The sequence below is a fragment of the Phocoena phocoena genome, unplaced genomic scaffold (genome assembly GCF_963924675.1).
Source record: "Phocoena phocoena unplaced genomic scaffold, mPhoPho1.1 SCAFFOLD_227, whole genome shotgun sequence".
Classification (NCBI taxonomy): Eukaryota; Metazoa; Chordata; class Mammalia; order Artiodactyla; family Phocoenidae; genus Phocoena; species Phocoena phocoena.
Genome location: NW_027077439.1, coordinates 50352 through 72493, shown reverse-complemented (window position 1 = coordinate 72493; position 22142 = coordinate 50352).

The following is a 22142-nucleotide window of genomic DNA, read 5'->3' as shown; positions in this document are numbered from 1 at the left end:
GGACGCCACGCTGCCGGCTTCCCCTTGTCACTGGTTGTGCCCTGCAGCCCCCAACCCAGCCTGTGGCCCAACAGCATTTGTCCACGGCTGGCATTCCTCTCTTGTCCCCAAATGTGGACCTCATTCCACATGTTGGCGCTGGAAGTCAACAACACATCTCACCCTCAACACACCCGCCACCGAACATCTGGCTGGCGGGCTGGACACGGTCCTGAAGACGTCCTGATCCCTGAAGCCTGTGAGTGGGGACTGTGCAGATGACTATGCCCAGGATCCTGAGATGTGCAAGGGTCCTAGCCTCTCGGCCCAGCGTCATCACCAGGTCCTCACAAGGGGGAGGCATGGGGGACCTGGCACAGAGAGGAAGGGCCTGTGACACAGAGGCAGGGCCGGCTACCCTGCCGGCTTCAAAGACGGAGGACAGGGCCACGGGCCAAGGGATGCCGCTCGGGCGGCTGGAAAAGGCCAGGAGCAGGCCCTCCCCGCGCAGCCCTGCCCTCACTTGCTCGAGGCCCAGTGAGACTGTTTCAGACGTCTGGCCTGCAGACCGTGAGCAGACACACGTTTGTGGTAATTTGCTGCAGCCGCAGGAACTAAGACACCGACAGTCCCTCCAGACCAGCCCATCCCCAGCATCCTCCCCGTCCCAGCCAAGGGTGCCCTGCCCTGCCAGTGGCTTGGGTGCAAACTCTGGGAATTGACTCCCTTCTTTCTCTGCAGCCTGTCCCAGTCGAGCAGCAGACCTGTGCTCTGCCTGCCATATCCATCCAGGAAGCCTCATTTCCCACACTGGCCGGCCCGCCACCTTGGCCAGGGCAGTCGCCATGCCTGCGGGGTCCTTGGTGGCATTCTCTGCACCCCCCTTGCCTTCTGCAGACCCCTCAGCCCAGCAGCGAGGGCAGCCCTGTCTCGAGATCTTGGATGAGGCCTCAGCTGGTCCACAGCCCGAAAGGGCCTCACATTTGATCAGAAATTCACCTGCAGGTCCTGGGGTCCTCGTGGTGGCCCCACTCTGCCCCAGCCTCCCGTCCCTCCACCCCACCTGCTCCCTCCTCCGGGCAGGGCCTCCCCACTGGCTGTCCCCTCGAAGAGACCTCTTCCCAGGCTCTGGAGGGTCCCTCCCTCACCCCCTTCAAGTCTTTGCATGAAGCCCACCCCATCTGCCCTAATGAGAACAGCACCACACCCATCCCCCTTCCCTGCCGAGGTCTCTTCTTTGGCCCTTCTGGCACATTCTACGGCTCACGTACTCATGACACTAGCTGGTTGTTTCTTTGTCCTCACCCAGAAAGTTAACCCGAGAGCACAGGGTTTTCCCTTGCTCCCTGAACAAAGCCCGCATGCAGGAGGTGCCGACAAACATTCACTGAGGGGATGGAGACCGGGGCTGCCCCTGGCACAGAGCAAGTCCCAAGGTCACAGGTGGACCGGATGGAGCGGCCCCAAAGGAACTTCCCTTCTGAGATCAACCCCTCGCCCCCTCTCTCCCACCTCAGTAAGTGACCACCTGCCAAGTGGCCTCCAAAAGACACCTCAGGGTCATCTCCAGACGACTCCCGCTCACCCGCTCCCCGGCCCGCAGCCAGGGCGGTCTTTCAAAACTCGCATCTGTCCTGGCAGCCCCAGCCCAAACCCAGTGATGGGCTCCTGTCACACCAAGAATGAAATCAAAACTTCCACGCCTCACCCAGCTGACCCAGACTGGCCAAGCCGCCCTGCCCCACGCCCGTGTCGCACTTTCACGGCACCTCCCCACCTCTGGGGCCCCTGGGGCTGCCTATCTCCAGCCCGGACAGCCCGGATGGTACAGCCCCGGCGTGCACAGCAGCTAAGCAATGTGTGAAGGGAGGGAGGGGCAGTCTGGCTGGTGGGGCGAGAGGCCTCAGAGCCTCCAAGGAGGGCACGCACCTGGGCCCCCAGCCGACCTCTCCACGGAAGGCCCCTGTGTGGCCACAGCATCTCCCGGCTGCCCCCAGACCCGCGCTCCAGGCTCCCCGCCCTGCCCTGGGGTTTGTGCCGTGGGACCCACCCGCAGGCCCTGGGAGGCCAGAAGGGCTGTCAGGCACCAAAGCCTACAACCGTGATCCCCTGAGCATGGTGAGTGCTGATCTGGGCCAGGGGGTCTGTACTCGACCTTTCTTCTGTCCAGGAAACACTTTCACGAAAAGCCCCAAAATAAGGCATGAAGTGTGCTGTCACCCACAAACGTCCCTGCACCCCGCCTAGCGGCCGAGCTCCCCTGACCGCAGCCAGCCCTCAGCCCTCGGCGCCTGCCAGGTGGACTCCGCACACTTTCACCCAGTTCTTCAACAGAAAAACCCAGCGAGCCGCCTGTCCGCAGACTTCCCCTTTTTATCTTAAATAACCATCAGTCCACCTCTGCCACTACAGAGGCCTCTCTGCAGGAGGCATGTGACAGCCCTGGGGCCCCGGGCTCGGCCATTTCCCCCGACAAGGCTGTGTTTGTGGCCTTCCTGGCACCGCAGCCCTGGCCGCCGCTCAGCCCTGCGACATGCAGCTAAGGGCCTTTTCCCCCCTTGCTCTGCAGCTCACCCGAGTCCCCGCAGCCTCACCTGCCTGGACACCCTCCTCCCAGGGCAGAAACATCTGTTTCCAGCTGTGGTAACAAACAGCACACATCCGCCCTCCCATACTTAAATCAAGGCCTGAAAATCTTGGCCCCGTGGTGTGGGATTCACTTCCCAGACCCTGTCTGGGGCCCAACTGCCCGCCCCTCCCTTGGTGCTTGGGGGAAAGGGTCTCAGCCATCCCTGCTCCCCAAGGCTTGGGAATGAAGCCTCCCCAGACCTGGGCAGAAACCAGGCTGTGCTCTCCAGCCACGGCCCGTGTCTGTTCCTGGCCCACAGCGGGCCCGTGTTTGTTGAGTTTATTCTAGAAGACATATGACCGGGCCAAGACCTCAAAAGAGTTGGGAGATGGAAAGAGCAAAGAGACAGGACACCTGCTCTCACCGTCAGGACAAAAGCAAAGTCAGGACCAGCATTTGATGCAAATCAAAACTCAGACCAGAGGAAATTATGGGAAATTATTTATGCTCTGTCAGGGTGAATAGGCGTTTTCTCAGAATGACACCACAGCCAGGAACTTTAAAAATAATATTGATAGATTTGCCTACAGAAAGAAAAATTTTTAATCTATGAGGATAAAATCACAATAAACAAAGTTAAATACTATGGGAGAGAGAGCGGCTGAAGTATATAACATGCAAAAGAGTCTGTATCAGTCAGGGTTCTTCAGAGAATAAATATACGAGATAGAGAGATGAACGTACATGCGTATATTGATATACAGATAACGGGGGAGAGAGAATCTAAGGAATTGGGTCCTGTGATTGTTAAGATTTGGAGAGTCCAAAATCTGTAGGGCGGGCCAGCAGCCCAGAGACCCAGGGAAGAGTTGATGCCACAGTGAGTCCAGAGGCAAATTCCCTCTTCCTCAGGGAACCTCGAGCTTTTTCTCTTAAGGCCTTCACCTGATTAGATGAGGCCCACCCACATAGGACAATCTGCTTTATGCAACATCTACCGATTTAAATGTTAATCCCATTTTTCAAATACCTTCACCGTTTGGACTAGTGTTTGACCAAATATCTGGGTCCTGTGGCCGAGTCAAGTTAACCCATAAAATTAATCATCACAGAGTCCAACTAAATGAATGTTGAAAAAAACGTGAATGGGACAAACTTCAAGGAAAAGTTTTCAGCAGAAGGTGAGGAGGGGGAGATCATTTCCAGCGAGTTGTAAACAACAAATAACCAATAAAACACAGGAAATTGTCAAAAGTCACAGGTAATCAAAGAAAAGCGACTATCAACAGCAGAGCGTCCATCAGGTGGCAACTATTCAAGCCGACCCGCTGCGTGCCACACAGGTGTTAAGGTGGAGATGCACACTGTGTGACTGCACATGGCACCACTGTCCTGACGGGGGGCGAACGATATAATTAGAAACTGATCAACGCCCTACGAAGGGCAAGGTAGCCAGGCAAGGACGGGCACCTCAGTGCCTGGCGTGGTCTTAGAGGATGCACAGTCTGCATGGGGTTGGGGAGGTGCATCCTTGCAGAAGGAGCAGAAGGTAAAAAGTTCCAGGGCAGAAATGGCTTGGCAAGTTCAAGGAGCAGTGGGAAGGCCAGCAGGGCTGCATGAGCAGATGGAAGTCTGGGGAGAAGGAGGTCAGGAAACAGAGCAGGGCTGACCTCAGGGGCCATGCCAGCCCTGTTTGAGCTCCAGGCTTTATTCTGGGTCGATTGGAAGCCCCAGGAGGCATCTGGAGGGGGGGCGGTGCTTTTCAATCTTGCACTGGACAGCAGGCTGTGCAGGAGGGAGGGTGGAAGCCAAGAGGTCCTGAAGGGAGGGGGTGTGCACCTAAAGAAGCACTCAGATCACACACGTGTCTAGAGAAGGCTGAGGGCCTGTGGAGATAGAGTGGCCTCAGGGCCTCCTGCATCACAGCATCGATGCAGCCAGGACTTAGGGGCTTGGGAAGCACTCAGAGGCGGAGGACCCAACTGGGGACCAGCACATGGCAGGGTCGGCACCCAGGACTGGCGGGGACACCACGAGGGGTGCCATGTGGAGGGAGAGCTGCACTGCATCCCTGCTCCTGAAGGGTCTGGGCAGAGGCTGAGGGGATCCAGGTGGCCTCCCAAGAGCAGTCTCAATGGCGAGGTGGCAGGGACCTGGCTAGACTGGGCTCCAGACCTAAGAGCAGGGTCCACCAGCACGGTCCAGCCAGCCCCACTCTCACCGAACACATAGCCGACCTGTAAATCTCAACACCTGTTGGGCCACAGGTAAACTGCAAAATATTAAAGGCACAGTGTCAAGTTCTCTGACAGCACTGAAAATGAGAAAGACATCCAGGACAAAAGGATAATTGAACTCCACATGTCTCGTGGGTCAAATCAGAAGAGAAATGCATGGCCTTAAATGTTTAGAAAGGAGAAAGCACTGAATTAATAAAGAGTCCAAGTTTTAAAGTTGGGGAAAGAGCAGCAAAGTAAACACAAAGAAAGAAGGAAGTAGATAATAAACATATAAACAAAAAATCAATGAAATATAAGAAGCAAAGCAACAAAGAGGGACAACAAATCCAAAATTGTTTCTTAAAAGGGACAGACCTCTGAGGAAACTAGGCAAGAATAAAAGAGAGATGGCAAAAAACAAAAATAAAAATATATGTAATAGGGCTTCCCTGGTGGCGCAGTGGTTGAGAGTCCGCCCGCCGATGCAGGGGACACAGGTTCGTGCCCCGGTCCGGGAAGATCCCACATGCCACGGAGCGGCTGGGCCCGTGAGCCATGGCTGCTGAGCCTGCATGTCCGGAGCCTGTGCTCCACAACAGGAGAGGCCACAACAGTGAGAGGCCCACGTAACGCAAAAAAAAAAAATTGTAATAAAAAGAGGGACTGGGACTTGCTGGTGGTGCATGGTTAAGAATACGCCTGCCAATGCAGGGGGCACAGGTTCAAGCCATGGAAGATCCCACATGCCGTGGGGCAACTAAGCCCATGTACCACAATTACTGAGCCTGCACTCTAGAGCCCGCGAGCAACAACTACTGAGCCCACACGCCATAACTACTGGAGCCCGCGTGCCCTAGAGCCCACGTGTAGCAACTACTAAGCCCGTGTGCTGCAACTACTGAAGCCCACGCATCTAGAGCCCGTGCTCCGCAACAAGAGAAGCCACTGCAACAAGAAGCCCATGCACTGCAACGATGAGTAACCACTGCTCGCCGCAACTAGAGAAAGCCTGCATGCAGCAATGAAGACCCAACACAGCCAAAAATAAATTTAGTTTTTTAAAATATATTTAAAAAGAGGGATTAAAATTAGTTATTGATAAAAAAAGTAGTAAGAGGATATAATAAATAAATGTATTGCACTAATATTTAGATAAAATTTTAAAATCCTAGAAAAGTATCTTATCAAAAATGACTCAACAGAAAAGCTCAATAGTACTATATTAATTAAATAAGTTGAAGTAGTTTAAAATCTTTTCAAATAAAAATACCAGGGCCATGTTTCATCAAATTTTAAAAAATCATTCAAATTTTATAGAAACTCGCAAAAAGTGAAAAAGCGGGAATAATGCCCAATTCATTCTACAAGTCAATGTAACCTTAATCCAGAGCCAGACAAGGATAGCATGGGAAAGAAAGTTGCGGGACAGTCTCATTCATGAAACAGATACAAATATTCCAAAGAAAATATTAGCAAATAATTTTGCTCCTTATAAAAAACAGATAATTCACCATGACCCAGTCAGGTTTATCTCAAAAAGATAAGGATAGTTTAACATTACAAAATCTATCATTGTCATTCAAAGCACTAACATATTAAAGGAGAGAAAATTTAAGATCATCTCAAAAGTACAGAAAAAAAAAGTTGAAAGAATTTAACACTCTTTTATGATATAAAACTTTTGGCAAATTAAAAATGCAATGGAATTCTTTGGCCTGACAAGGTTTATCTACCAAAAACCTTTAAATATTTTTTCTTAAAGAGAATTTGTTGGAAGCAACATTGTACTAGAGGTCTTGGTGGATTCAGCAAGACCAAAAATATGTTAAAGCATGATAACTTTCTAAGTAGAAAAAAATGCAGAATATACAACACTAATAACTATTAAAAATAACAGGAGAGCTTCAAGATGGCGGAAGAGTAAGACGCGGAGATCACCTTCCTCCCCACAGATAACAACAGAAATACATCTACACGTGGAACAACTCCTACAGAACACCTACCGAACGCTGGCAGAAGACCTCAGACCTCCCACAAGGCAAGAAACCCCCCACGTACCTGGGTAGGGCAAAAGGAAAAAGAATAAACAGAGACAAAAGAATAGGGACGGGCCCTGCACCAGTGGGAGGGAGCCGTGAAGGAGGAAAGGTTTCCACACACTAGGAGCCCCTTCGCGGGCGGAGACTGCGGGTGGCAGAGGGGAAAGCTTCGGAGCCGCGGAGGAGAGCACAGCAACAGGGCTGCGGAGGGCAAAGTGGAGAGATTCCCGCACAGAGGATCGGGGCCGACCGGCACTCACCAGCCCGAGAGGCTTATCTGCTCACCCGCCGGGGCAGGCAGGGCTGGGAACTGAGGCTCGGGCTTCAGTCGCAGCACAGGGAGAGGACTGGGGTTGGCGGCCTGAACACAGCCTGAAGGGGTTAGTGCACCACGGCTGGCCGGGAGGGAGTCCGAGGAAAAGTCTGGACCTGCCGAAGAGGCAAGAGACTTTTTCTTCTCTCTTTGTTTCCTGGTGCGCGAGGAGAGGGGATTAAGAGCGCTGCTTAAAGGAGCTCCAGAGACGGGCGCGAGCCGCGGCTAACAGCGCAGACCCCAGAGACGGGCATGAGACGCTAAGGCTGCTGCTGCCGCCACCAAGAAGCCTGTGTGCGAGAACAGGTCACTATCCACACCCCGCTTCTGGGGAGCCTGTGCAGCCCGCCGCTGCCAGGGTCCTGGAATCCAGGGACAACTTCCCCAGGAGAATGCACGGCGCGTCTCAGGCTGGTGCAACATCACACCGGCCTCTGCCACCGCAGGCCAGCCCCGCATCTGCACCCCTCCCTCCCCCCGGCCTGAGTGAGCCGGAGCCCCCAAACCAGCAGCTCCTTTAACCCCGTCCTGTTTGAGCGAAGAACAGACGCCCTCTGGCGACCTACACGCGGAGGCAGGGCCACATCCAAAACTGAACCCTGGGAGCCGTGCAAAGAAGAGAAAGGGAAATTTCTCCCAGCAGCCACAGGAGCAGCGGATTAAAGCTCCACAATCAACTTGATGTACCTGCATCTGTGGAATACATGAATAGACAACGGATCATCCCAAACTGAGGAGGTGGATTTTGGGAGCAACGATATTTTTTTTTTCCCTTTTCCTCTTTTTGTGAATGTGTATGTGTATGCTTCTGTCTGTGATTTTGTCTGTATAGCTTTGCTTTCACCATTTGCCCTAGGGTTCTGTCTGTCCGTTTTTTGTTTTTATTTAAAGAATTTTTTTCTTAAGAATTATTTTTTCTTTTACTAACTTCATTTTATTTTATTTTATCTTCTTCTTTCTTTCTTTTTTCCTCTCTTTCATTCTGAGCCGTGTGGAGGACAGGCTCTTGGTGCTCCAACCAGGAGTCAGTGCTGTGCCTCTGAGGTGGGAGAGCCAACTTCAGGACACTGGTCCACAAGAGACCTCCCAGCTCCACATAATATCAAACGGTGAAAATCTCCCAGAGATCTCCATCTCAATGCCAAGACCCAGCTCCACTCAACGACCAGCAAGCTACAGTGCGGGACACTCTACGCCAAACAACTAGCAACACAGGAACACAACCCCATCCATTAGCAGAGAGGCTGCCTAAAATCATAATAAGTCCACAGACACCCCAAAACACACCACCATACATGGACCTGCCCAACAGAAAGACAAGATCCAGCCTCATTCACCAGAACACAGGCACTAGTCCCCTCCACCAGGAAGCCTACACAACCCACTGAACTAACCTTAGCCACTGGGGTCAGACACCAAAAATAACGGGAACTACAAACCTGCACCCTGCAAAAAGGAGACCCCAAACACAGTAAGTTAACCAAAATGAGAAGACAGAGAAACACACATCAGATGAAGGAGTGAGATAAAAACCCACCAGACCTAACAAATGAAGAGGAAATAGGCAGTCTACCTGAAAAAGAATTCAGAATAATGATAGTAAAGATGATCCAAAATCTTGGAAATAGAATAGAGAAAATGCAAGAAACATTTAACAAGGACCTAGAAGAACTAAAGAGCAAATAAACAGTGATGAACGACACAATAAATGAAATTTAAAATTCTCTAGAAGGGAACAATAGCAGAATAACTGCGGCAGAAGAACCGATAAGTGACCTGGAAGATAAAATAGTGGAAATAACTACTGCAGAGCAGTATAAAGGAAAAAGATTGAAAAGAATTGAGGACAGTCACAGAGACTTCTGGGACAACATTAAATGCAAAAACATTCGAGTTATAGGGGTCCCAGAAGAAGAAAAGAAAAAGAAAGGGACTGAGAAAGTATTTGAAGAGATTATAGTTGAAAACTTCCCTAATATGGGAAAGGAAATAGTCAATCAAATCCAGGAAGCACAGAGAGAGTCCCATACAGGATAAATCCAAGGAGAAATATGCCAAGACACATATTAATCAAACTATCAAAAATTAAAGACAAAGAACAAATATTAAAAGCAGCAAGGGAAAAACAACAAATAACACATAAGGGAATCCCCATACTGTTAACAACTGATCTTTCAGCAGAAACTCTGCAAGCCAGAAGGGAGTGGCAGGACATATTTAAAGTGATGAAGGAGAAAAACCTACAACCAAGATTACTCTACCCAGCAAGGATCTCATTCAGATTTGATGGAGAAATTAAAACCTTTACAGACAAGCAAAAGCTAAGAGAATTCAGCACCACCAAAGCAGCTTTACAACAAATGCTAAAGGAACTTCTCTAGGCAGGAAACACAAGAGAAGGAAAAGACCTAAAATGGTAAACCCAAAGCAATTAAGAAAATGGTAATAGGAACATACATATCGATAATTACCTTAAATGTAAATGTTTTAAATGCTTCAACCAAAAGACATAGATTGGCTGAATGGATATGAAAACAAAACCTGTATATATGCTGTCTACAAGAGACCCACTTCAGACCTAGGGACACATACAGACTGAAAGTAAGGGAATGGAAAAAGATATTCCATGCAAATGGAAATCGAAAGAAAGCTGAAGTAGCAATTCTCATATCAGACAAGGTAGACTTTAAAACAAAGACTATTAGAAGAGACAAAGAAGGACACTACATAATGATCAAGGGATCGATCCAAGAAGAAGATATAACGATTGTAAATATTTATGCACCCAACAGAGGAGCACCTCAATACATAGGCAAATGCTAGCAGCCATAAAAGGGGATATCGACAGTAACACGTTCATAGTAGGGGACTTTAACACCCCACTTTCACCAATGGACAGATCATCCAGAATGAAAATAAATAAGGAAACACAAGCTTTAAATGATACATTAAACAAGATGGACTTAATTGATATTTATAGGACATTCCATCCAAAAACAACAGAATACACATTTTTCTCAAGTGCTCATGGAACATTCTCTGGGATAGATCATACGCTGGGTCACAAATCAAGCCTTGGTAAATTTAGGAAAATTGAAATCATATCAAGTATCTTTTCTGACCACAACGCTATGAGACTAGATATCAATTACAGGAAAAATCTGTAAGAAATACAAACACATGGAGGCTAAACAACACACTACTTAATAACCAAGAGATCACTGAAGAAATCAAAGAGGAAATCAAAAAATACCTAGAAACAAATGACAATTAAAACAGGATGACCCAAAACCAATGGGATGCAGCAAAAGCAGTTCTAAGAGGGAAGCTCTAGCAATACAGTCCTACCTTAAGAAACAAGAAATATCTCAAATAAAAAACCTAACCTTACAGCTAAAGCAATTAGAGAAAGAAGAACCAAAAAACCCCAAAGTTAGCAGAAGGAAAGGAATCATAAAGATCAGATCAGAAATAAATGAAAAAGAAATGAAGGAAACAATAGCAAAGATCAGTAAAACTAAAAGCTGGTTCTTGGAGAAGATAAACAAAGTTGATAAACCATTAGCCAGACTTATCAAGAAAAAAAGGGAGAAGACTCAAATCAATAGAATTAGAAATGAAAAAGGAGAAGTAACAACTGACACTTCAGAAATACAAAGGATCAGGAGAGATTACTACAAGCAACTGTATGCCAATAAAATGGACAACCTGGAAGAAACGGAAAAATTCTTAGAAAAGCACAACCTTGCTAGACTGAACCAGGAAGAAACAGAAAATATAAACAGACCAATCGCAAGCACTGAAATTGAGACTGTGATTAAAAATCTTCCAACAAAAAAAAGCCCAGGACCAGATGGCTTCACAGGTTAATTCTATCAAACATTGAGAGAAGAGCTAACACCTATCCTTCTCAAACTCTTCCAAAATATAGCAGAGGGAGGGACACTCCCTAACTCATTCTACGAGGCCACCATCACTCTGATACCAAAACCAGACAAAGATGTCACAAGGAAAGAAAACTACAGGCCAATATCACTGATGAACATAGATGCAAAAATCCTCAACAAAATACTAGCAAACAGAATCCAACAGCACATTAAAAGGATCATACACTATGATCAAGTGGGGTTTATCCAAGGAATGCAAGAATTCTCCAATATACGCAAATCAATCAACGTGATACACCATATTGACAAATTGAAGGAGAAAACCCATATGATCATCTCAATAGATGCAGAGAAAACTTTCGACAAAATTCAACACCAATTTATAATAAAAACCCTCCAGAAAGTAAGCATAGAGGGAACTTTCCTCAACATAATAAAGGCCATATATGACACACCCACAGCCAACATCATCCTCAATGGTGAAAAACTGATACCATTTCCACTAAGATCAGGAGCAAGACAAGGTTTCCCACTCTCACCACTAATATTCAACATAGTTTTGGAAGTTTTGGCCAGAGCAATCAGAGAAGAAAAAGAAATAAAAGGAATCCAAATCGGAAAAGAAGTAAAGCTGTCACTGTTTGGAGATGACATGATACTATACATAGAGAATCCTAAAGATGCTACCAGAAAACTACAAGAGCTAATCAATGAATTTGGTAAAGTAGCAGGGTACAAAATTAATGCACAGAAATCTCTTGCATTCCTATACAGTAATGATGAAAAATCTGAAACTGAAATTAAGAAAACACTCCCATTTACCATTGCAACAAAAAGAATAAAATATCTAGGAATAAACCTACCTAAGGAGACAAAAGACCTGTATGCAGAAAATTATAAGACACTGATGAAAGAAATTAAAGATGATACAAACAGATGGAGAGATATATCATGTTCTTGGATTGGAAGAATCAGCATTGTGAAAATGACTCTACTATCCAAAGCAACCTACAGATTCAATGCAATCCCTGTCAAACTACCACTGGCATTTTTCACAGCACTAGAACAAAAAATTGCACAATTTGTATGGAAACACAGAAGACCCCGAATAGCCAAAGCAATCTTGAGAAAGAAAAACGGAGTTGGAGGAATCAGGCTCCCTGACTTCAGACTATACTACAAAGCTACATTAATCAAGACAGTATAGTACTGGCACAGAAACAGAAACATAGATGAATGGAACAGGATAGAAATCCCAGAGATAAACCCACGCATATATGGTCACCTTATCTTTGATAAAGGAGGCAAGAATATACAGTGGAGAAAAGACAGCCTCTTCAATAAATGGTGCTGGGAAAACTGGACAGCTACATGTAAAAGAATGAAATTAGAACACTCCCTAACACCATACACAAAAATAAACTCAAAGTGGATTAAAGACCTAAATGTAAGGCCGGACACTGTAAAATCTTAGAGGAAAACATAGGCTGAACACTCTATGACATAAATCACAGCAAGATCCTTTTTGACCCACCTCCTAGAGAAATGGAAATAAAAACAAAAATAAACAAATGGGACCTAATGAAACTTAAAAGCTTTTGCACAGCAAAGGAACCCAAAAACAAGATGAAAAGACAACCTTCAGAACGGGAGAAAATATTTGCAAATGAAGCAACTGACAAAGGATTCATCTCCAAAATATACAATCAGCTCATGCAGCTCAATATCAAAAAAACAAACACCACAATCCAAAAATGGGCAGAAGACCTAAATAGACATTTCTCCAAAGAAGACATACAGATTGCTGACAAACACGTGAAAATATGCTCAGCACCACTAATCATTAGAGAAATGTAAATCAAAACTACAATGAGGTATCACCTCACACCAGTCAGAATGGCCATCCTCTAAAAATCTGCTAACAATAAATGCTGGAGAGGGTATGGAGAAAAGGGGACCTTCTTGCACTGTTGGTTGGAATGTAAATTGGTACAGCCACTATGGAGAACAGTTTGGAGGTTCCTTAAAAAACTTAAAATAGAACTACCATATGACCCAGCAATCGCACTACTGGGCATATACCCTGAGAAAACCATAATTCAAAAAGAGTCATGTACCACAATGTTCATGGCAGCACTATTTACAATAGCCAGGACATGGAAGCAACCTAAGTGTCCATTGACAGATGAGTGGATAAAGAAGATGTGGCACATATATACAATGGAATATTACTCAGCCATAAAAAGAAATAAAATTGAGTTATTTGTAGTGAGGTGGATGGACCTAGAGACTGTCATACAGAGTGAAGTAAATCAGAAAGAGAAAAACAAATACTGTATGCTAACACATATATATTGAATCTTAAAAAAAAATTCTGAAGAACCTAGGGGCAGGACAGGAATAGAGACACAGATGTAGAGAATGGACTTGAGGACACGGGGAGGGGGAAGGGTACACTGGGATGAAGTGAGAGAATGGCATGGACTTCTATATACTACCAAATGTAAAAGAGATAGCTAGTGGGAAGCAACTGCATGGCACAGGGAGATAAGCTGGGTGCTCTGTGACCACCTAGAGGGGTGGGATAGGGAGGGGTGAGAGGGAGACCAAGAGGGTGGAGATATTGGGGTATATGTATAGCTGATTCACTTTGTTATAAAGCAGAAACTAACACACCATTGTAAAGCAATTATACTCCAATAAAGTTGTTTTAAAATATCCCAATTACATTTTTTTCAGAAAAATTTTTTAAGCCCATCCTAAAATCTATACGGAATCTCAAAGGACCCCCAAATGGTGAGAATGATCATGAAAAATAAGGACAAAGTTTTAGGACTCACACTTCCTAATTTCAAAACTTACTACAAAGCTACAGTAATCAAACCAGTGTGGTACTGGCATAAAGAAAGACATAGCCCAATGGACTAAAATATGGTCCAGAAATACACCCTCACATATATGATCTAATGATTGTTGACAAGGGTGCCAAGAGTATACAATTGGGAAAAGACAATCTTTTCAACAAATGGTACTGGGAAACTGGATATTCACATGCAAGAGAATGAAGTTGGACCCTTGTCTAATACTGTGTACAAAAACTAACTGAAAATGGATCAGACTTAAATGTAGGACTTTAAACTACAAAACTCTTAGAGGAAAACATAGGGCAAAAGCTTCACAACATTAAAATTGACAGTGATTTCTTGGATATGACACCAAAAGTATAGGCAACAGGGCTTCCCTGGTGGCGCAGTCGTTGAGAGTCCGCCTGACGATGCAGGGGACACAGGTTCGTGCCCCGGTCCAGGAGGATCCCACATGCCGTGGAGCAGCTGGGCCCGTGAGCCATGGCCACTGAGCCTGCGCATCCGGAGCCTGTGCTCCGCAACGTGAGAGGCCACAACAGTGAGGGGCCCGCGTGCCGGAAAAAAAAAAAAAAAGTATAGGCAACAAAAGAAGAGACAAATTAGACTTCATGAAAATTTTTAAATTTCATGCATCAAAAGACACTATCCCCATATGTATACATATAGCTGATTCACTTTTTTATAAAGCAGAAACTAACACAAAGTTGTAAAGCAATTATACTCCAATAAAGATGTTAAAATAAAAAAAGACACTATCCACAGAATAAAAAGGCAGCCCATAGAATGGGAGAAAACATTTGCAAATTCCTGATAAGGAATTAATACCCAGAATATACAGAGAACTCCTAAAATTCAACAACAAAGAAATAACTAACCTGATGCAAAAATGGGCAAAGAACTTGAATTAACATTTCTCCAAAGGAAATATATAAATGGCCAACAAGCACATGGAAAGGTGCTCAGTATCACAAATCATTAGAGAAATGCAAATCCAAACAACAATGTGATACCACCTCACACACACATTAGAATAGCTACGATTTTTTAAAAAACAGAAAATAACAAATGTTGGCAAGGATATGGAGAAACTGGAACCCTTGTGCACTGTTGGTGAGAATGTAAAATGACAGAGCTGCTGTGCAAAACAGCTTGGAAGTTCCTCAAAAAATTTAAAAAAGAACTACATATGATCCAGCAATTTCACTTCTGGGTATATACCCAAAAGAATTGAAAGCAGGGTCTTGAAGAGATACTTTTATACCCATGTTCACAGCAACATTATTCACAATAGCTAAAATGTGGAAGCAACTTAAATGTCCATGGATGGATGAATGGATAAGCAAAATGTGGTATATACATACAATACAATATTATCCCCCTTAAAGAGGAAATTGTGACATACGTTACAACTTGGATGAACCTTGATGACATTATGCTAAGTGAAATATTAGTCACAAAAAGATAAATACTGTATGATTCCACTTATATTTAGGTACTTAGAGTTGTCTAATTCACAGAAAGAGAAAGTGGAACGGTGGTTACCAGGTGGGAGGTGGGGGGAGAATAGGGGCTTATTGTTGAATGGGTATAGAATTTTGGTTTTACAAGATGAAAAGAGTGATGGGGATGGATGATGGGGATGGTTGCACAATATTATGAATGAATTTAACATCATTGTACACGTTGAACTGTACATAGGGTTTAACATGGTAAATTTTGCTATGCGTATTTTACGACAGTTTTTTGTTTTTTTTTTTTTTAATTTTAAGTAGAGGAAAGCAAGAGAAAACTAACCCATAAAGAAACTGAAACCCTTCAGGAAAATCTGGAGCCTGTGTCTCTCTCACACCTGTGACCCTCAGGATGGAGCTGCACTTCTGCCTGGCCCAGGACTCAGACAACCTGAAGGGTCTCTGCAGGGGCTGCAGAAGCAGCTTCTCCACACTAACAAAGTGAGTGTGCAGGTCAGTGACAAGACGCATGGGCCTTGGCAGCACTGGGGCTCTGCACCAGCCTTCCAGGACTGCTGCTTCATGCTTGCTTTCCAAAAACTGTAAACTTTTTAAGACCAACCCTAATCTAGGGGGACACACAGGGAAGGGAAGTCTAAGAAATCCAGTTAGAGCTTAGAAACTTGACACAGACCAAAACCACCACAAACCACTCCTTGTCAACCACTTTGGACCACTTTTAGTTTCCAAATTAGAAAAAGAAAAAGCAATATTATCTTCCACCTAATCCAGTGAAATTGTCTCGCATTCAACTTAAAACATGCCTCCAGAAAGAGGAGATGAAGTCCAACATATCAGTTTAAATATCTTTGGGGGATGTTCATTTCTCTTCTTGATGAATAACACTCAACTTTGGGTATCCTGCATCTTATACACTGTGATACAGTAAATCACCACTAACACATCTTATGCCAGATGGTAAGGGAGTGGGAGGGTGGAAAAAAGAAAAGAATTGGTTAAGGGAGGAGGAGATGGAGATGGTGGGGTAGGAGGACCCTAAGCTCCCCTCCCACCACGAGCACATCAAAGTCACATGTACGTGTAGAGCAGTTCTCACTGAAGACTCACTGGAGGCTGGCAGGACGTATAACCAAGGCTGCAAGAAAGGTCCACACGGAGTCAGGTAGGAAAGGAAGAGGAGCGACTGGGTCAGGAACCACTTCTTAGGAGGGACACAGAAGAGGCAGAGGCGTGTACAGTCTTGGAGACCCTCCCTGGGGAGTGAGCACTTCAACCCACATGTTGGGCTCCCCAGCCCTGGGGTCCGCCACCAGGAATATGAGTCCCCTTAGCTGGTTTGAAAACCAGTGGGACTAAGAGGAGGGCTGTAAGAAGCCTAGACTGCTCATGCTGAGCACGCACACACCTGCTTACTCCTGGGAACAAGGTGGAGGGAGGAGACTGGAAACATCCAGGGCTCCGGCCAGTTTCCAGCGACATCCGCATCTGAAGGGGCTGAGAGCGGCCACTGCCCGCATTTGTGGAGGTGGTGGACTGGGAGCTGTGTCGGGTCTGCTGGGGTGCAAGGGCTGTCCCAGCGCACACCCTGGCCCACAACGGGCACCCACTCTGGCCCCTCTTGTTCCAGCTCTGCTCTCCTCGAGGTGAAGGTGCCATTGCTGGGAGGGGGGAGAGTGCGCCCTTAGAGGGACCAGAACCAGATCAGACCCAACCCTCAGGGCTTCTGCCCCAGAAACTTGAGACCTGACCCTTCCCCAGTAGGGGGTTGATGACCCCTGAACAAAGGAGAAGCTCTGGCTCACACGTGGCTTGGGCTCCAGCCCCTCCATCTCCAGCCTCACCTCCTACCAAGGTGGTAGCTGCCAGCACACCCTAGGGGCAGACATGACCGGTGCTCACATCAGAGCCAGCTCTCCCACCAAAGGCACTGGGCACACACAGACCGCATAGGGACACTCCCACACAAGGACACCCCTTCCAGACCAGGATAGGTGACTGCTTCACCTAATCTCATAGATACAGAGAAAGTTAAGCAAAATTAAAAGACAGAGTAACTGGTCTCAATTGAAAGAGCAAGAGAAAACCCCTGAAAAAACAGCTAATGAAACAAATAAACAATGTACCAAAGAATTCAAAGCATTAGTAATAAGAATGTTAACTGAACTTGGGAGAATCAACTATACTTTAATTTAAATATATTTATATTAATATATTTATATATAGATACAAATTTCACATCAAAATAAGGAACATCTTAGAATTCCGCCTACCCTACTCAGGATCAATCTGTTCTTCTCATGGTCCATGCATGCATGACTCCAAGAACTTGGGCCATCAGGTTACAAAAATGGACATGGTTTACCCCCTAAGACACATGAGGTCACGGGACGATGGTCCAGAATGCTTTCTTAATCTGAAACTACCTTACATAAGGCTACTTTGCTGTGCACGATGCTGCATTTTCCACATCAGACGACGGCTGTGCCATGTTTGTACCCAAGGCCTTCGAGGCTGCTGTCCGTGGTGTTGACTTGGTCCAGCCCTCTGTTTACGCTACTGTCCGTGGTTCTGCTTTTGTTTTTCTGCACAGCATAATGATGTTTTTTAAAAAACAGACTTTGTTCTTTTAGAATAGTTTTAGGTTAACAGATAAATTGAGCAGGAAATACAGAGAGTTCCCTGTACTCCAGTGCACCCCACATACACCCACAGTCTCACCTGTTATTAATATGTTGAATCAGTGTGCTCTATTTGTTATAAATGATGAACCAATATTCACATATTATTACCTGAAGTCTATAGTTAACAGTATGGTGTTACGGTAGTTACTTTATGTGTACAACTCTATGAGTTTTGACAAACGCACAATGTCATTTGCATCCAGAGGCCCCCAGGCTACTGTCCATGGAACTGCCTTGGTCAGATATGCTGTTTAAGCTGCAGACCATGTAGCCACAAATTCAGCATCATACAGTATAATTTTACTGCCCTGATGATCCCCTGTACTTCACCTATTCATTCCTCACCCCTCCCCTGCAAGTCCCTGGCTACCAGTGATCTTTTTTCTGTCTGTCTAGAGGTGCCTTTCTGAAAATCATATAGTTGGAATCACACAGCATGTAGCCTTCTCCAATTGGCTTCTTTTACTTAGCAATATGCATTTAAGATTCCTCCATGTGTTTTTGTGGCTTGATAGCTTATTTATTTTTTATTAACTTCTTTTTTAACAGCTTTATGGAGGTATAATTGATATATAAAATACCTGCATGTATTTAATGTATACATGAGTTTGGACACATGCATACACCTATGAAACCATCACTACAATCAAGGTAACAGACATATCCATTACCTCTAAAAGTTTCCTCGTGCCTTTGGGTTTATTGTTTTGGAGGTGTGTGTGTGTGTATGTGTGTGTAGGACACTTAACATGAGATCTTCTCTCTAAAACATGTCGAGGTGCACAGTGCAGTGTTGTTACCTCGGGTACCATATCGTATAGCAGATCCTAGAACTTAACTCATTTTGCATTTCTGAGACTTTATACCCATTGAACAGCAAAGGAATCAAAGAATATCACCACAAAAAAAAATCAATGAAACACAGGGACTTCCCTGGCAGTCCAGTGGTTAAGACTCCCTGCTTCCAGTGCAGAGGGTGCAGGTTCAATCCCTGGTCAGGGAACTAAGATCCTGCATGCAGTGTGATGCAGCCCAAAAAAAAAAAAAAAAAAAATCAATGAAACACAAAGTAAGGGAACAAGAAAGAAAAAGAGGAACAAAATAACTACAAGGCAGAGAGAAAACTATTAACAAAATGGTGATAGTAGGCATTTCCCTACCAATAATTACTTTAAATGTAAATGGTTAAATTATCCAGTCAAAAGATATAGGGTGGCTGAATGGAGGAAAAACAAGACCCAACAATGTGCTGTCCACAAGAGACTCACTTTAGATTTAAACACACACATGGGCTGAAAGTGAAGGGATGGAAAACAGTATTCCGTGAAAATGGTAAACAAAAGAAAGCTGGGACGGGCACATTTAGACAAAACAGACTTTAAAGTGAAAAACAGTCACAGAGACTAAGAAGGACATTATACAATGATGAAAGGATCGATTCAACAGAAACAGATAACTCATTTCTCTTTATTGCAAAATACTATCCCATTGTCTGGATGTACCACACTATTAATCCAACTCACCTACTGAGGGACATCTTGGTTGCTTCCAAGTTTGGGCAATTATGAATACAGCATCTATAAACATTTATCAACTATAAACATCTGTGTGCAGGTTTTGAGGAGGACATAAGTTTTCAGCTCATTTGGATAAATATCTAGCAGTGCAGTTGTTGGTTTGTATGGTAAGATTATGTGTAGATTTTTAAGAAACTGCCAAACTGGCTTCCAAACTGGCTGCGCCATGCTGTGCTCCACCAAGAGTGGGTGAGAGTTTCCGCGGCTCCACCTCCTCTCCAACGTTTGGAATTGTCAGGATGTTTGTTCATTGTTTCCAGATTTTCACCATTTTAAAGATGTGTAGTGGTATGTCACTGCTGTTTAAATTTGCAGTCTCTAATGACGTGATATGGAGCATCTTGTCATGTACTTATCTGTGTCTGTAGTCTTCTGTGGTGAGAGGTCTGCTCAGATCTTTTGCGCTTTTTTAAATTGGGTTGTTTGTTTCCTTACTGTTGGATTTTAACAGTGCTCTGCACATTTTGGACACAAGTCCTTTATCAGCTACGTGTTTTGCATGTTTCTAGACATCTGTGGCTTGTATTTTCATTCTCTTGACAGTGTCTTTCACAGGCAGACATTTTTCATTTTAAGTAAGTTCAGCTAATGAACTTTTCTTTTTCATGAAGTGTGCTTTTGGTGTTGTATCTAAAATCTCATTGCCAACACCATGATCACCTAGATTTTCTGCTATTTTCTAGAAGTTCCATAGTTTTATGTTTTATATTTAGGTCAATGAGTTAATTTTGTGACTGCTGTTAAGTTTACACTTAGGTTCATTTTGTGCATGTGGACATCCAGATGTTTCAGCACCATCTGTTGAAAAGACTACCCCTTCTCCATCAAATTACCTTTGTTCCAGTCCAGCACTTGGAGGTGGGCCTGGGTGGGGAGAGGTCACCCCTTACCTGAGCTCCTTAGGTGATTCTAGAATGTTCTGTCGCTGAGGGGGACGTGCAATCAGATGGCGAAGAAAAATTATTTCTAACAGAATTCTGCCCCCAAACTGATAGTAAAATGTAAGGGTAGAATAAAGACATTCTCAGACATGTGGGATCTCAAAAACCTTTCCCTCCAGACATCCTCTCTCAGCAAGCCAAAGCAGACGGCCCTCAGATCTGAACTCTCCACGTCAGCTCCCCTGGGTCTCCAGCCTGAGGGCCGCCCTGCACATTGTGGATTATCATCGTGTGAGCCACTGCCTTATAATAAATCTCCTTCTAGATACAGATGAGACAGAGACAGATACAGATATAGGTACAGACATAGGTACATCCTATTGATTCTGTTTCCCTGGAGACGAATATATCCTGAGACACAATGGAGTTTTCTTCTAACCCAAAGGAACCAACTGACTCCAGAGAGGATGGGAGGGCAGGTCCAATGCACTTAGCAGCAGTCCTGAAGAGGGGGTCAAAGTTGCACTGGAAAGCCAGATCGAGAGCCCAGCACCAATGCCTGATTAAGTCTAAAGGCCATGTTTCTATACGTACAATGTGAAAATGCTAAGTTTTAAGCATTGGGTCCGTTCTGTTCCCTGGGCGGCATTTTCCTTTCTAAATGGTGCGTAAAGTAATAGAGCACCGTGCAAGGCACTGCATCTTGGATATGAAGGACGATAGGTGTCACAAACCTGCTGAAAAGTGGGGCGGGCACTTGTAATCTGCACTGGGTGCCCACCAGGCACACGAGCTTCTCGAGAAGGTGGCCTCCATGTGGTCCTGCTATGGGCAGCCGGAGCCCTTCTCCACCTTTAGAGACAAAATGTAGAGACTTCCCCTAGGAAAGAATACTGTGTTACCGGGGCTCTGGCACTTGGCTTGGCTGTGAAGGTGAGTCCCGCCGTCGGGAGGAATGTGGCAACCTTCCACGCTTGAGGCAGAGGAAGGGGACCAGTCAACGCCCCACGCCCACGCCCAGCCACAAAGGTCACAGCCAAGGGGCTGCGTTCTCCTGGTCACCGCTGGTCCTGCACCGCGATACGTGTCACTGTCTTCACGGCAGCTGCGCCGTCTTGGGGAAGGGCTCACAAATCACGGAGCCACTGTCCTAACAACAGTGCCACGCCTGACAAATCCCAGCTCAGTTAGCTGGGCGGGAGCCTCCACCAGGCGACGGCGAGTGCTCTGAAGTCAGGCAGAGGTCACCAGACAACAAACCTCAGCGCGCAGAGCCGTCTGTGAGCCCCCGGGGAGGGGTTAACCCACATTCTCTCCCGGAACCTCCCCCGGCCACTGCTCCTTCAGTCCTCGGGAGCCCCTCCCACGCCCACACCTTCCTTCCCAGTGAGCGGCGGGCCCCCTCTGCACCAGGAGAGAGCCCCCACCCCCAGGGAGCCGGGGGAGCAAGACCCAGGCAGCAGCATCTGGCCAACCTTTGGCCGATTCCACCTGCAGCTGCTGCCGCTGGGCACGCAAGAACACAAGGGCTCCGAGTCTCCTTCTGTAAGTGCGCAACCGCCCTGCTTGCGCCTGCGCGTCTACGGGTCCCACCGCGGACTCAGCAGCCTCGCTGCTCCAGGACAGAGCCCACCCACCGTGCGGCTGCCATCGCCCAC